This window comes from Choloepus didactylus, chromosome 4 (assembly GCF_015220235.1).
Source record: "Choloepus didactylus isolate mChoDid1 chromosome 4, mChoDid1.pri, whole genome shotgun sequence".
NCBI classification, from domain to species: domain Eukaryota; kingdom Metazoa; phylum Chordata; class Mammalia; order Pilosa; family Megalonychidae; genus Choloepus; species Choloepus didactylus.
Window position 1 is genome coordinate 71,181,593 of NC_051310.1, and position 13,348 is coordinate 71,194,940.

Genomic DNA, 13,348 nt, shown 5'->3' on the forward strand with positions numbered 1-13,348 from the left:
TCCTCAACCATTGATGGGTCATATCTGGTGGGGCAGTTGGCGCCGATGGGCCTCCTGATTCCCCTGGAACCTGTGCGGACCTTATTAGGTCCTCAGACTCTAACAATCTCTGCCCTGGGGGAGGAGGGGAATAGTAGGGAGGAGGAAGGCTTAATAAGGGGTCCCAGGGTTTAGATTCTACCAACTCATCTTCCAAGTTTGGGTTTTTATCTTTCACAAGGTAAAGGGGAGTTTTTTTGTTCTTTAGCCAGCACGTGGCATAATCAGACTCCTCCTTAGAAAAGGGTTTCTTCTCATTAACATAAATTACAAGGTTGGCACAGAGCCAGTCCTCCTCTGACCCATACTTTGGCCAGAATACATCTGGCGGTGAAATGCTTTCTTCAGTCCAAATGTAACAACAGTATTTAATCATTTTCTTTTTGTCCTTTCCCTTGGTCTGATCGCTATCGGTCCAATATTTTAACATCCTACCTAGTGGGCTATCTGGAGGGATGTCCCCGAGGGACTCTATAGGTGCCCCCTTTTCTTCTTCCCCAGCCAGCCAACTGCCTCTATTTCCCATCCCGAGTCTTGTCTGGGCTTCTTTCTCTCAGTTCCTTTCGCTTCGTCTGTCTCTGGCCCTTTCCCTCGCGGGAGAAGGGAACCGCAGATTGAGACTCCGCACTCGCTTCGTGCAGTATGTCGCACGTCTCAGTCACACACAAGCAGCTCCAGACTCATCAGGAATTCCCGACCACCAAGGCAATATATTACTTTCCTTACCTTGGTCCGTGCACGGAGTTGCCTGGTCAAACAGAGGCAAGCCCTTTCCCCCTTTTCTCATCCACAACCGGCAGATCCAAGCGTCTGGTCTCGGGCCCTTTAGCTGCCGGAGATGGGCCCCCAATGGCGGAGTCCGAGACCGCTCAATCAGCGGGGCGCGCCTTCCCTTTGTCCACCTCGGGGGTCCTCCTCCGAAGCTTTGGATCCCGGACGAGCCCCCAAGTTGTCGGAAATAAAGCGGTGCCTGTAAGGGAATAAACGCTCTCTCGGTTCTGGAGGAGAAAAGAATTTATTTACGATCTTGCAAGATGGGGCGTCCAGCCAAACACGCGGGAGGCTGGCGCACCAGAGGAAGAGAATGGCGATGTTTAAATCTCCTACTCCTAATTCGCAAGTCCCTCCCCTGTTTCCCCATTGACTGGGTACTACAGAGGTTACAGCCTATCCGAGAACACTAACTAATTCATCTTTTGAGATTTTAATTTGTACAGCCAATCCCAGAGAGCCAACTAGCTCATTATTGAGATTTTGAACTGATTAGCCAATGCCCCCCCCAAATTTTTATTTTTTTTGCTGTGAGTTCCCGCCTCTGATACTACCTCATGTCTCTTTACATCAGGCAGATTCTCTCTTCTCTTTGTCTGGGGCTTGTTTAAACTGGTTTTGCCTCCATTTCCCTTATTCCATGCTGTCTCTATGTGAAAACGAAACTTATTCCTTTCTTACACCTCAGAAGTTCTAATTGCATCAATTCACCAATTGTATGAGCATCTGTGAAAATTGTAAACAGAGCTATTTTCTCATTTCTTGATGCTGATTTCAGTATAACTTTATTAATTTGGTTTGTGTCTTCTGATGCTAATGAACTATTGGTGAGACCATCATAAATCATAGTCGATAGCCCTAGCTCTATCAAGAAATTAATGGCATCTGCAGCAGAGGACCACATCCATGTTTTTACCACCATTAAATTTGGTAAGGGCCACCTTAATTTCCAGGTCCTAGATATCCAATCACACAATGATCTCTCAATTTCCAAGTGATTTTTTCTAAAATTTCTAAGTATTTGGTTCAGTCTAGCATCATTAGATATGTTCCTTAACTGTGTTATGTCACTGCCTGTTAGTGGCAGTTATATACTCCTTTGGATCATAGATGTAATAACCACTATTTCAGTTGCTTCACCACATTATGGGAAATCTTGATTTAATTTTATATTTTATCATCAGGAAAGTACCCTTTGCTATGTTACTGCAACAGGGTCATCATTATCATTGTTCTTAGCAGTTTTCACCATCCCCTTTACAGGATTCTTCTTTAGGCTGGGGTGTGCACTGTGTCATCAGTGTACTACCTATGCTCAATTATCTCTTTCATAAGGTATTTCTTTAAATCGACATGCACCTTTTTGATATCTGTGCATGATAAGGGAGCAGTTTTTCATTTTCATCCAGGGACCAAACAATTATCACTTCCTATACATTTTTTTTATCTTAGAATTTAAAAAGAAATTTCCATTGAAGTGCTTTAGCAAGGTATTTGTTTTGGTATCTGCATCCTGCAGAGTACATGAAATGTAATGTAAATGTAGTTGTAGAAACAAACTGAAAGCAGATAGAAATCAAAGGAAATCCAGCACTTGAAAACAGATTTGAATCAACGATAGTTTGAATAACCAATGCAATTTATTTTCCTGCTTAATCAAAAGCTTCCATTACAACCAATGCACAATATCCAAGTCAAGTGCACAAAACATATTGAAAGGTGGAAGTTACCAGAGTCTCTAAAGTCCATTGGCCAGAGAGCCTATGAGTTGCATGTAGGAACCTTTAATGAGAGATTCCAGGATACAGGTCAGATGAAACATCAGCAGAGGCTCCAAAGAATAAGGCAGGAGGCGTTGGTCTAGCTGCATTGCAGTGGCAAAGATGGCAGCAATCTCACATCACAGTATGGTCATTGGGGTTGCAAGTCAGAGCGAGTGGGTGTGAGCATATCTCTATTTGATGCTCATTGAAGAGGCATCCTCACTGGGTTTTATAGAAAGTGCCCCTCTGGCCGACATCAAGCAGGTCAGTATTGTAGCCTCGCATGAATGCCTGGTTAACACTTTTTATAAGCCATGCTTTTCTCAATTCATTGACATTCCAACTGTGGTCAACATGGTTACAAGTTTTTAGGGTTTTCTCAGTTTGTTTACATTATACTTGTGGCCAGTAAGTTCACAATTTTGTGGGTTCAAAACCATTAATATCATTTCAATACAAACACCAGTTCATTCCTTTGATCCTTTCTAGCTTATGTAACTGTCAGCCATATCTGCAACTATTGGCGTAATGAATTCAAATGAACTCTCATAAATAAGATTTTGCAAGCTATACAGAAATCTGGATCTATAAATGCCATATTAGGCCATTGGGAATTGGAGACTTTCTCCAGAAACCTGGGCCATGCATTTACCGGAATTTCACAACTGCAGAGGAAATGTGCTGGGGCTCTAGAATATTAAAGTCCATGTATGACCCACAATCAGCCCAATCATTTAAAAACATTGAATGATATGACACAGAAATTGGGCATCTTGAAATTATTGGCCTTAATGAATAACCACCTGAATATATTAGCGGGAGTTCCAAAACCCAAATGTGATCAAATAAAGAGCAGATCAAAAGTTAAGGTTGCCTCAAAAGGAACTCATCAATTAGTCATACAGTCACTCAGAAGAAAAGCCTATAATGAGATTCACACACTCGAATGGCTAAAGCCAGTGGCTGAGGGTATGGTTCACTAGCTGAAGGTTCACTTTGCAATATATTGCTCAGCAATAAAACACACAAATCCCATAATGGAAGGCTTGTATCCTCCACATTTCTTCCCTCTGAGAGACACAAAAGGAAAAAAGTGCCATAAAGTGAACCCTGAGTAGGCCAAATTGCTGGGAAAAAATATATCACTGAAAGCAGGCTCAAGGACCAAAATTTATGGCCTCCATGTAAATATATGGGTAGGCTTGGAAAACTAAATTTCCTACAATGTTCTCATTGTCCCCACCCCATGTAAATTGCACTAAAATAAAAAAGAGGAATCACAAATTCCTATCCCAGAATTGTCACCTAGGACTGAGGCTTAGTATAAACTTCTTGAGAAAAAATTTTAAGTCCTCACTTGTCCTCAAAAAGACAAGTTCTCTCACTGAGCCAGGCCAGGACTCTCCACAGGCATACATTCTCTTTGTCTTGCATTGGCTTACCAGAGAGCTCTTCCTAAAAGCCTCGGACTATAATGCAGTATATTTCTGGCTACTTCAATATAGGACACCCAGGTGTAAATTGCATAAGGGATAAAAGGCTGCAGTGTACACTTCCACCATAGTCCTTACATAGGAGAACATGAGTAGGACTTGGGTCAAAGTGAGAAAACTAATCTCGTGGTGTGTTGTTCCTACTTTCTATAATGGCATGGACTGCTGTAATCCATCTTCTACAGTGACCCATTAATAGGGTGTGACCAACTGGAGAACATCAGAAGATTCCTGATTTAAAAGTACCTTCCTGAGTTTTCATGCAAAATCCCATTATACCCTTTGATCTTCTCTAACCTATACAAAAAATTAGTGACATCTGTTAATATTTTCATGGTGAATTCAACTGTACTCTCACAAAAAGTTTTTGCAAGCCATTCAGAAATCTGGATCTATAAATTCTGTATTAGGACACTGAAAATTAGAACCATTTTCCAGACCTGTTCCATGGATTCACAGGAATTTCACACCAATACTAGAAATGCTTTTCTTTTTAGGTTGTGAGTGATCACCATGGCCCACAACTCCCCAAAATGATAACAAAGGCAACAACAACATAATATAATGGTCAGTACAATTCATCATCTATTCAGTCCCGAACAATAGCTCACAGAGAGAAAGTAACAATGGATCTGGGTATGCAGCATCATAATTTTCATGTAAATAAGAAAAATGGATTTATTTTCATGAAGAAGCAATGAACTAGCTCCATCACCTTATGAGAAGACAAGGCCATATTGGGACTCTCGTTGTCTGAATGTCTTGCATCAATTGGTCTTTAAAGGTATTTAATTACCAACTGTTATCAATCATACCATACTCTTCCCTTAAAGGAAAAATGTAGGGTTATGATATTTGGAGGATGAAATTCAGCTCTCAGTTTACACATCCCATATGAATTGCAATATTTCATGCAGAATAATCCTTGTGAATCTCACATTTTCTCTCATATTCTGGTCCTTCAGTATGGAAGTTCATCAATGACCCAAAAAGAGTCCGAATCAATTAATATCATTTAAATACAAATGCCCCAAAACTGGGCATCTTGACCATATTTGACCTTAATGAACAGTAACCTGAATATATAAATGGGAGTTCAAAAAACACCTCAGTTCTCAATCATACCAACTTCATAGAAAAGTCATAGCTTCTTTCAGAGGAATTCAACTATTTAGACACTTGATAGAAGAAAAGCCCATAATAAGATTGTGTTACCTGAATGAGTTAAGTTAGCTCCCTCTTGAGTAAGGTTCACTAGCTGAAGGTTCATTTTGCAATATATCAGTCAAAAATAAATCATTCACCTCTCATCATGGAAGACTGCATCCCTCCACATCTCTTCCTTCTGAAAGACACAGATGAAAAACTGCTGTGAATTGAGCCCGAGGTAGGCCTTGTTGCTGGAAAAATACAACACTCAAGAGGGGATTCAAGAACCAACATATGTAGCTTCCATATAAGCATATTGGTACAAAAGGGAAAATCAAATTTCTCACAACATTTAATGGATGAACACTGATGAAACCTCACTAGAATCTAAGAAATAAAGAATCATGACTTGCTGTCCCTGGGCGGTCATTGTGGATTAGGCCTCTGCATAATTCTATTGAGCATGATTTTTATGTCATCACCATCTCCAACAAGATAAATTCTCACCACTGACCCAAGCCAGATCTTTCCAGCAATATATACTCTGTGACATGCAATTGCTTGCCAGGGCATGATAACTTCTCTTCATTGGCACAAGCCAGTGCTATCACCAGGCAGACATTCCCTTTGAATTTCAAATGCTCACAAAGGTCTCCTTCTCAAACATTGGTCTGCATCACAATGAATTCAAATACTTCAGTGCAGTACACACTGTGGAGAAAATTGCCCCAAAATTCCACATAAGTGCTCATCTAGGAGAACATGGGTAAGACATTGCTCAATGTAAGAACACTACTTCATAGCTTTTGCTGCTCCTGCTTCCTCTTGGGTCATGGGCCACCATGAACAGTCCACAAATATGGCCCATTAAATGGCTTGATCAGGGAATGCAAAGTGGAGGACATTATAGATTTCCTGAATTAGTAATATCTGACCTGAGTATTCATGCAAAGACCAGTTTATTCCTTTGATCTTCCCTAACTTGTATAAACAAGTATGTGAGAGGCATAACTAGTAGCATGGTGAATTCAACTAAACTCTCATAATAGAGGTTTTTCAAAACCTTCAAATATCTGGATTAAAAATCCAAAAATAAGCTGCTGGCATTTTTCTGAAACCATTCCTATTCACAGGAAATGTCCCTCTTTTTGCATTGTAAGTGTTCGGAATACACCAAGAACTACCGCAAACTAGAATGAAGTGAACAACAGACCCAATAAATCTCTCACAGAGACAAGACAATCATTGATCTGGAAATGTCTCACTGCAGTTTTGATGAATTTTTAAAAAGTAAGTTGTTCTCATGAAGATGCCAAGAACTAGCACAATGAAGTTTCGAAAAGATAAAGCCTGTTGAGTTCAGAACGGAATGCACAGACTCTGAAAACCAAGGTGCAGAATAAGTTTATTGAGCTAAATGGCATGTGTGTGGAGCAGAACTAAAGAAAGTCGCTGCTCAAAGCAAAGTGGAGGGGAAAGAGTTTGTATGGCTGATTAAAACAAAGGAAGGGTATGGGGGAATGGGGAGGGTGGTCAAGGAGTACGTGAGCTATGTGAGTTGTCTGGGGCAGGATGTCCTTAGGTCATGGACCATAAATTTGCAAAAAATACCCTGGAAGGATATTTATGTAGCAATGAGCTTATCCAGTGAAAATAAGCAGACTTGCCGGGATTGGCATGACTTGTTATCACAGTTCCTCCTCTCCCATTGAGGCAGGAGTCTTAATTAGCACTGCAATGGATCGTTGGTATGTCAGCCTGCTTCAGTTATTTTTCTGCTTCTTCTCCTTAGATTTTTGGGAAAAGTGGGAGTTCAAACAGATCAAGTTGGTTGGTAAAACTACCATTTCATTCTCACAAGCCATGTTCTGAAACATGCAACTTTGTATTATCTTTTGTAGCAACTGAATTATTTTAAAACTTTTATTCCTGTTACGTTTATATACATAATATATATTATATATAGTATATTTTATATATACATATAGTAAAATAGTCTTGAGGTCTGTAACCTTTTGAAATAGCCAGAAATGCACTGTAGAAGTACACAGAAATTAACCGTAACCCAAAAATGTGCTAACCTTTGATGTAATCAGAAGGCAAACACTTAAAATATAAAAATCCTCACTGAACTATAGTCTTGAGGTCTGCAACCTTTTTAAGTAGCCAGAAGCAAAAACTTGTAACTACTATAAGACCCTGGACTCTAACCCAGATGCCTGGATGCTTTGATAATAATGCTTTATTGTATAAATATATAAATCTTATCTGTAAATGTAATCCTTCTTGAAGAGTGTAACATTTCTTGAAAACTCATGACTGGCTCTGCCAGCAAACTTAGCAAACATCTATCTTGTCTTAATGTCTGTTAAGCGTTGAAGTAGCAAATACTTGTAACTGTTATAAGGCACTAAACTATAACCCAGATGCCTGAATGTTTGGATAATGATATCTTACATTGTAACTCATGATTGGCTCTGCCAAGGCTCCCCTATCTCAATTTATGTAACCAGACAGCAACAGGACAACTCATGGCCCCATTTGTATCCTCTTACCTTATTTTACAATTCGGAAGCCTGATACCCCTGTAGGTAGCCCCCTTAATAAATATTAATGAGGTAACATGAGTCAGGACAGAATTAACCACCTTGTTCATTTCCCTAAGCCTATATGCTTTTGTTTGAATACTTGTATAAAGCTCTCCAAGCTTCTGCAGCCCGGTAAGGCAGAGATGAGGTTTTAGCCTCCTGTTCTCCTTGCACTGCACACCACAGTTAAAAGTTCTTTCTCTCTTTGAAATCCCGAGGTCTCAGAATCCAGTCATTAAGAGCATCGGGCAGCAAATCTGCTTTTTGTCCAGTTTCAATGGGACTCACGTTGTCTGAATGCTTGAATCTGTTGGTGTCTATCACATTCGATTACCAACTTTCATAATTATTCCAAGTACTTTCCTTAAGTGGAGGAGACTGAAAAGTTATGATACATGGGGACTAAAATCATGCTATTACTTTCCTCATGTATGTGTCTGCTGCCATGTTGCATGTCAAAGAACATTTGTGATTTTAATATTTTGTCTTATATATCCCAGTGTCCCTCAGGATGGAAGTTCATCATTGACTCATAAGAGCCCATCAGTTAAAATATTTAATTATTTGAGACAAATTTGGGCATCTTGAATTTACTGATATTAATGAATATCCAATAGACATAAAAATGGGAGCTAAAATCTCCTCAAATCCCAATTATATCAAGTTCAGAAAATTAGTCATGGTTTCCTTAAGAGGAAATCATCAATTAATCAGACACACATTCAGAAAAAACTCCAATAATGACATTCATGTTTTTTAAAAAACAAAAGCTAGGTGCCTGAGGGGTAAGGTTCACTACCTGAAATTTCAAACTACAGTAAATCACCTCCCACCATGGAAGGCTCATCTCTCCTCAGCTCTGCCCTTTGGAAGACACAGGTAAAAAATGTCCTAAGAATTGAGCACAGAGATAGGCCATTTTGCTAGGATAAATAGAACATATAAGGCAGGCTTCAAGACCCAAAATTTGTGGCTTTCACAGAAATATACAAATAGGCAAGGGAAACTCAAATTTGCTACAGTGTTTATGTTGTCTCAATAGACTATAAAATGTACTAGAATAGAAATGAAGAGTCAGTAACTCCTGTCCCTGGATTGTCATCAAGAATTGGATTATGTTGCATCCTACTGAGCATGATATTTATGTCATCAGCTGTCTTTAACAAGGTAAGTTCTCATCCTTGATCCAAGCCAGGACTCTCAAGGCATACATCCTTTTTCACTAGCAAATGCTTAACCGAGGCTTTTTCCTGAAATCACTGGGCTACATTGAATCTGAATTCTGTTACTTCCTTCCCTTACATACCAGTTGCAAAAAATTGCTTGGGAACAAAGAACCTACAGATTGCACATTCCCTCATCTAGGGAAATATGGGTGATACACTTGTCAATGTGAGAACATTGCTCTGAAGGATGTGCATCTCCTGATTCCTATAATGTTGTGGACCACCGCAGTCCGTCTTTAAATACGACCCACTAATAAGCTTGAGACCAGTGATTAGGAACACAAGGGGGGGAACATTTCAAGTTTACTAAATTTACAACGTGATTTTTCATGAAAAAGCAGTCAATCCTTTTGGTCTTCCCAAGCCTTTGTACACAAATGTGAACAAAGTATAACAATTAGGATCGTGAATTCAACAGAACTCTCAGACTAGAGATTTTGTAAAATCTTCAAAATCTGGGTCTAAAACCTTCAAAAATCTGGGTCTAAAAATTAAATAGTAGAAGGCTCATATTTGGTGACACTTCATGATTCACTGGAATTATACAAACAGGAATTTTCCTCCTACCATGGAAATACACTGCTTTTGGGGTTGTGAGTGTTCACAAGGTCCCAACAAATACCCAAAATCAGATCTAAAGGAACAACAAGGTCGGAGTCAGTAAGATGCTTCATTGATTTGGACCCCAAAAATAGCTTGCAGAGATAAGGTAGCACGAATGTAGAAATGTGTCACTGAAATTTTCATGTAATTTCAGGAAAAATGAAGTTTTTTCCCATAAAGTTTTTCTCAATCATGTTTTGAAAAGATAAAGCCATACTGGGACTCATATTTTAGGAACACAGGAATCATTTGGTCTCTATGACATCTGATCACCACTTGAATACATTTGATTAATTAATATCATGCCCTTCATGTAAAGGGAAGAGACTGAAGGTTCTGATATTTGGAGCTGAAATTCTGTTATCATTTTTCACCCATGGATATATGGCAACATCTCATGCTAAAGAACATTAATAATTCTTACATTTTTCTCATATATTCTAAGGGTCCCTCAAGTTGGAAATTCATCATTGACCCAAAAAGAGCCCAAATAAGTTCAAATATTTAATGACTTGAGACAAAATTGGGCATCTTGATTATTCAATATTAATGAATGTTCACATGGGAGCCAAAACCTCCTCAAAGCCCAATCATATCAAGCTCAGAAAATAAGTCAGGATTTACTCAAGGGAAATTATGGAGGAACACATTCAGAACAAAATCCCCTATTATTCACATTACTTGAATACGTAAAGCTGAGGAGTAGGTTTCATTACCTGAACTTTCAACTTGCAATAGGTCAGTCAACAATAAATCACTCACCTCCAATCATGGGTGGTTCATCCGTCCACGGCTCTTCCCTCTGGAAGATACAGTTGAAATACTGTTATGAATTGAGCTCAGAGGCAGGCCAGATTTCTAGGAAAAAGAGAACACTGAAGGAGAGGTCAAGGACAAAAATTTACGGCTTCCATAGAAATACATAGGTAGGCAAGGGTAACTTAAATTGCCTCTATGTTTTTAGTGTCTTGGTCTCACATAAACTTCAGGACAATAGAAATGAAGAATCACCAATTCCTACCCCTAGGATTGTCTCTTAAGACTAGGCCTCAGCTTAATCCTATTGAGCATGATTTTTGTGTCCTCATCTGTCTCCAACCAGATAAACTCTCTTCTGTCTCAACCAGATAAACCCAAGCCAGGGCTCTCTCCAGGCATACATTTACTCTGAATTGCAAATTCTTACCCAAGACCCCTTCCTGAAAACCTTCTGCAACATGACATTAGATTTCCACTTTTTCAATGCAGAACAGGGTTGTCCTAAAAGGGTCCTAGGGTCAAAAAACTACATATTACACATCCACAGAAGTATTCATCTAGGAGAATATGAATAAGAAATAGGTCAAAGTGAGAACACAGCTCATAAGCATGTGCAGCTCCTTCTTTCTATGATGTCATGGACAGCCTATGTCAGTATTCACCTATGACACATTAATAGAGTTGAGACCATTAACAAGTTAACACAAAGTGGAGAAATGTACAGGTTTCTCAAATTTAGGGTACCTCAGTTGAGTTTTATGCAGAAAACAATTCATCCCTTTGATCTTCTCTATTTATATGCACAAATGAGTGGCAAGACTAATTATTGGAATGGTGAATTCAATTGAACTCCCATTTTAGCGATTTTTGCAAAACTTTCCAAAAATCTGGATCTAAAATGCAATTGGGTCATTATCATTTGGTGCCATTTATCACAAACCTGGGCAATTTTATTCACAAGATTTGCACAACTGCACTGGAAATTCCCATATTTTTAGGTTGTGTTTCTTCACAGTATATCAATAACTATCAAAAACCACTGCAAAGGGAACACCAAGGTCAGGTTGAAAAGATTGTCTATTAGAACCCAACAGTAACTCAGGGAGAGAAGGTAACCATGGATCCAAAAATGTCTTACTGTAATTTTCACACAATTTCAAAAAAAAGAAGTTCTCATAAAGAAATAGCTTAATCACTTTCATGAAGCCAAAGTCATATTGGGAATCATGTTGAAATATTTGGTGGCTATGACAGTTAATAGCCATCAGTCATAATAGCAGGCTTTTTCCTTAAGAGGAAGAGACCAAAGGGTTATGATATTTGGAACCAAAAATCTACTATTACTTTGCTCATCCATATATATTTCCATGTTTAAGACAAGAACATTCATGATTTCACATTGTATCTCACATAATCCATGGACAACAGGATGGAAAAACAAATCATTGACCAAAATAGAGCCCAAATCACTTACATAATTTAATGATTAGAGACAAATTTGGGCACCTTGAATTTATTGATATTAATGAATATGCACACGGACATTTAAGAAGCCAACAGCTCCTCAAATCCTATCATATCAAGCTCAGGAAATAAGTCAAGTTTTTCTCATGTGGCACTGATCAATTATTCAGACACACATTCAGAAAAACAGCCATAATGGACCATATTATTTGACTAAGTAAAACTAGGTGCATCCTGGAGTAAGGGTCATAAGTTGAAGTTTCAAGTTGCAATATGTCAGCCAATAATGAGTAACTCACCTTTCATCAGGGATGCCTCATCCCTACACAGCTATTCTCTCTGAAAGACACAGGTGAAAAACTGCTGTTAAATGAGCACAGATGGAGTTCAGAATGCTAAGAAAACTGAACACTGAGGGCAGGTTTCATGGAACAAACTTTGTGCCTACCAGAGAAATATAAAGGTAGACAAGCGACATATAAAATTTGGAAGAATGCTTTAAATACATAAATCCCATGTTAACTGCACTGGTATCCAAATGAAGAATCACTATTTCTGGTCCCTGGATTGTCACCTAAGATGCTGCCTCAGTATTATCCTACTGAGCATGATTTTTATGTCATCTGACTTCAGCTAGATAAGTTCTCATCATTGACTCCAGCCAAGGCTCCTCCAAGTGTGTGTTCAATTTCACAGACAAATGCTTACCAGAGACACCTTCCTGAAAACCTTGGCTACATCATATTAGAGTGCCACTATTTTTTTTCAGTACAGAGTGGGGATGTAAATGCACCAATGCTGGAAACTGTAGATTGCCCTTCCACTGAGTCTTCATCTAAGAGATCAAGGGTAAGACAGAAGTCGAAGTTTGAATACCACTCTCAAGGGTGTGCTCATCCCACCTTCTGTAATCTCGTGGACCACCATGGTCACTCTTCTAATCAGAACAATTCATAGAATTGAGACCATAAAGCAGGGAACACGAGGTGGAGAACATCATCAACTGTGGAATTTAGAGTATGTTAGCTGAGTGTTAATATAAACGAAGTCATCCCTTGATCATCCCCAGCTATATACAGAAGGCTGACACAAGTGTAATGTTGACATTGTGTCTTCAAATGAACTCCCAAAATATGATTTTACAAAACTTCTAAATCTGGACCTACAAATCCAACAATATTCTTCACGTATTTGGTGACATTTTCCTGAAACACGGGCCATGTATTTATGGGAATTTCATGAAAGCACTTGACATACCCCTGTTTTGGGTTATGAATGTTCACAATATACCAACAACTACCCAAAACCAAACTGAAGGGACAACAAGGTTGGGCTCACTATTAGGACTAAAAAATAGCTCAGGATAGAGGGTAACCCTTGATCCAGAAATGTCTTAAGGTAATTTTTCTGTAATTTCAGAAAAAGCAAATGGCTCAAATGTAGATACCAAGAGTTGCTTAACCCATTTAGAGAAAATAAAGCCATCTTGGGAC

At 38.9% G+C, this 13,348-nt stretch overlaps 4 non-coding genes across 4 annotated transcripts; all 4 read right to left on the minus strand.

Moving 5' to 3' along the window:
- Positions 1–5,653: 5,653 nt before the first annotated feature.
- On the minus strand, positions 5,654–5,731 carry LOC119533610. Its single transcript, XR_005216733.1, has one exon. It is a non-coding gene; the product is annotated as a small nucleolar RNA SNORD115 (small nucleolar RNA).
- Positions 5,732–8,913: 3,182 nt separating this feature from the next.
- Positions 8,914–8,991, minus strand: LOC119533629. Its single transcript, XR_005216750.1, has one exon. It is a non-coding gene; the product is annotated as a small nucleolar RNA SNORD115 (small nucleolar RNA).
- A 1,685-nt stretch (positions 8,992–10,676) lies between these two features.
- Positions 10,677–10,753, minus strand: LOC119533624. The gene has a single exon (XR_005216746.1). It is a non-coding gene; the product is annotated as a small nucleolar RNA SNORD115 (small nucleolar RNA).
- A 1,684-nt stretch (positions 10,754–12,437) lies between these two features.
- LOC119533621 lies at positions 12,438–12,513 on the minus strand. The gene has a single exon (XR_005216743.1). It is a non-coding gene; the product is annotated as a small nucleolar RNA SNORD115 (small nucleolar RNA).
- Between the last annotated feature and the right edge of the window lie 835 nt (positions 12,514–13,348).